Raw genomic sequence first — 3,842 nt, 5'->3', positions numbered from 1 at the left:
CACTGTGTAGATATACCATAGTTTCCTTATCCAGTTGTCTGCTGATGGACATTTAGGTTGGTTCCAACTCTTAGTTATTGTAAATAGAGCTGCAATGAACATAGGAGTGCAGGTATTCCTTCAACATGATGATTTCCATTCCTCTGGGTATACGCACAGCAGCAGGATTGCTGGATCATATGGCAGTTCTATCTGTAGTTCTTTGAGGAAACTCCATACTGTTTCCCATAATGACTGCACTAATTTATAGTCCCACCAACAGTGTAGGAGGGGTCCCCTTTCTCCACATCCTCACCAGCATTTGTTAGTTTTTTTGATAGTGGCCATTCTCACTGGAATGAGATGATGTCTCAGTGTGGTTTCGATTTGCTTTCCCTGATGCTGAGTGATGTTAACCCATGTTTATTTTTAAACTGGGGCAAGTCTCCTTCCTGATGGTATTGATCAACTAATTCTGTTCATTTATTCAGTCCTACTATGTGCTTATTGTATGAGGATACTTCAAAAAGATCATGGAGACTATTTTTTTTTTTTTTTTTTTTTTGTGGCTGGCCTGGGATCCAAACCTTTGACCTTGGTGTTATCAGCACCACACTCTAACCAACTGAACTAACCAGCCAACTTTATTATCTTTTAATTCTATTTTTCCGTGAGTTTTTTGAAGTACACTTGTATTTACACTTAATTTACAGATCTTAAGAAATGCACTTCCAACCCATTTTACTTGGTGTTACCCATTGTCTATCAATGTTTGAAATATTTAGGTTGTTTTGACCAATTATGTTCTGCTAATAACTGTCATAACCACTCAATTACTTAATATTTGGACGCTTAAGGTCACAGCAGAAAATTGTCTCTAATTTAAATTTCTATGCATATATTTGTTGCAGAGACATGTGATTGTGCCAAAGACAAGAAAGGACTTTTAAATACAAAAAGTATATTATATTAGATTAAAATTCTATAGGGAAAGGGAATACAAATACAAATTAATAAAACTAGCAATGATGTAAAAATTCTGACTATTAAATACAAGCTCTACTTTTAAAAATCTATTTTTAATTTTTAAAAAATTGTGATAAAATACATATAACATTCACCATGTTAACCATTTTTAAGTGTATGGTTCAGTAGTGTTAAGTATATTCACACTGTTGTGCAACTAATCTCTAGAACTCTTTTCATCTTGCAAAACTGAAACTCTACACCCATTAAACAACTCATCTCCCCCCATTTCCTGGCAAACACCCTTCTGCTTTCTATCTCTATGTATTTGACAACTCTAGATACCTCACATAGGTAGAATCATTAAGCATTACTTCTGCATTTTAAAAAAAGGAAGGTGGGTATAAAATGGCTATGATATGTAGATTTTATTGGCTATATTTAATGTTTTTATTTTGAAATATTAGCGTGCCAGAAATTAAATACTTTGCCACTATCTAAATTTGTACATGAAAGTTTTGAACGTTAAGTCAAAAGAAATAGGGGAACACATAATTTTCTAAAATTCTTTTAGGTAGTATGTGAGTAGAAAAGAAGCCCAGTGATTTTAATTGAGTCTCTTTGTTTTATACATAAGAGATTAAGTGACTTGCGTACAGTCACAGAGCTAGCTGACTGTAGTGCATCAACAAGAATCTAAGACTCCCGACATCTGACAGCTCCTTCCAATCACAGATTCTGTTGTCCATAAGTTTTATACATTTATTTTGATTTTCAATGTACTATTCATATATAACCTTATGTATAAATACTTTGTATAGTCAAGAATTCATAAGTAATGCCCTATAATTTATCTCTGGCATGTTAGATATTTTTATAATAAATTTAAATAGATAAACCTGTATTTGGTAATACAGTTAGTATCTTGTTTTCTGTAAGATTAAGTGTATCTCGCCTTCTAGATGATCATATATGAGGTAGAGGTAGAAGAAATCTTAGAGATCATCTAGTCAGAAAAATACATAAGAATAAACTAAGGCACAGTGAATTACCCCTAAATAGGCTTTAGAAAATTCTGAATCATATTTAAAATGTTAAAGACATAAATTATGTGACTATCTATAAATATTTCTTAATCTTTTAAGAAGGATCCTTTAAGAAACTTTGAAATAAATGAATGTAATCCAATCATTTAAGACTCAAGTGCTGTTATTTCTACAAGATCTTGGAATATATGTTCATTTGTTCACTGGAAGAAAAATCACATTTTCATGTCATATTTTATTTATATTAGAGAGAACTTCAATATTAATTCAAATATCTATCCATTAAATGCAAAAATGTTAATACAATATTAAAAATGAAATTTAAATGAAAGCAAGGGAGTATCACATTAAGGTTCCCATGGCAACTCTCACTACACTTTTCAGCTTCTGAATTGTAATATGGTGATTTATTACAGGCTCATATAAAATATAATTTTGCAAATATTTAAAGATGTATAGGTTAATTCATGTCAATTCAAGACTTCAAATGAAATGTAATATATTAGGCTAAGAATACTCCAACTATTGACCCATATTCTTAATTTAGACATATCTATATAAAACAGACGCAAACTTCGTAAATTTTGAATGATTTGTTAGTACTCACATGAATCATACCATTTTGCAGTTCTCATCATAGCTGAAATCTGAGCCTTATGTTACTGAAATACTAACATAGGTATGAACAAGTGACTCTCTGTTTAGAAAGAATTTGAAATTATAAATGAGAAATTTAGCCACAGTAGGCAAAATGTAAATTCACTAGTTCACACAGATTAAAAGTCTAAGAGTAAAGTTATGCAGATCAAGTGATCCTGCCAAAGCCCTACCTTTATTATTGGCCCTACTTTTTTCTACAACCTTCAGCAGTACATCAGGAATGTACTGAAAAAAGGTAAACATTCTTTAAGCAAGCAATTCCTCTTTATTTATCTAAAGGAAATAATTGGATTACTACTATAAGAATTTAGAAAAATATATAAATAATCTAAATGCCCATCAATAGAGGTGAGTTAAGCAATTTGTGGTGTACAGAGCTTTGAAAATGATTAAATTAACATATATTGTTGTGGAAAGATGTCCACAACACATTGTTGAGTAAACTAAGCAAGTATAAAAAAGTATGTACAGTAAGGAGAGGAAACACAAAACAAAAAAACAGAACCAAACAAAAAGCCAAAATACTATCTCAAAAACAATACGTATACATGTATAGAGACAAATCTGGAATGATATACTCCAAATATTAATGGTAGAGATCTCTGGATGATAGGGTTATGGCTTTTATTTCTTCTGAAAATTTTCAAATAAATATAAAAATTAAACTTATAAGACCAACAAAATAAGTACTTCCTATTGTTTTGAGTGTGAAGATATTGATACACTCCACTGGGGTTAGGAGTATAAGTTGGTATAAACCTTGAGACATTTGATCCTATTAAAAAAAAAAATATTGGACCCTTTCTTGGTTCATTAGTATGATGACTGGGTTTTTACAGAATTGTGTGAGATGTGCCTCCCTCTAGACCTTGTTACAGTGTCAGCATATTACTTGTCTGACATGGAAAAAAACAGTAGAAATTGGAAACCACGTAAATATTTCAAGAGTGATTAAATAATTACATATCCATTCCATAAGAGGGAATACTATATACCTATTAAAAATTACATTGTGTTGGGCTTTAAAAACTAACGCCACCTTAAGTGACATTGCAAGCGGGCCATTATAGGCCCACAAGGGCGTATTAACTTGGCAGCCTAAGACGGCGCCGGGAGGAAGTAGGGTGGGGGTGTCTGCAGGAACCTTGCCTTAGCCCTTATTGGCCAAATACGTGCTTCTGCGCTCGTGAC

General features: G+C 32.2%; 1 non-coding gene across 1 annotated transcript; it reads left to right on the top strand.

The window, feature by feature from the left end:
• Positions 1–3,448: 3,448 nt before the first annotated feature.
• LOC134381416 (small nucleolar RNA U13) lies at positions 3,449–3,553 on the top strand. Its single transcript, XR_010024004.1, has one exon. It is a non-coding gene; the product is annotated as a small nucleolar RNA U13 (small nucleolar RNA).
• Positions 3,554–3,842: the final 289 nt, after the last annotated feature.

The sequence above is a fragment of the Cynocephalus volans genome, chromosome 6, assembly GCF_027409185.1.
Source record: "Cynocephalus volans isolate mCynVol1 chromosome 6, mCynVol1.pri, whole genome shotgun sequence".
Lineage (NCBI taxonomy): Eukaryota > Metazoa > Chordata > Mammalia > Dermoptera > Cynocephalidae > Cynocephalus > Cynocephalus volans.
The sequence above is the reverse complement of the archived record's forward strand: the minus strand, read 5'-3'. Positions and strand labels throughout refer to the sequence as shown.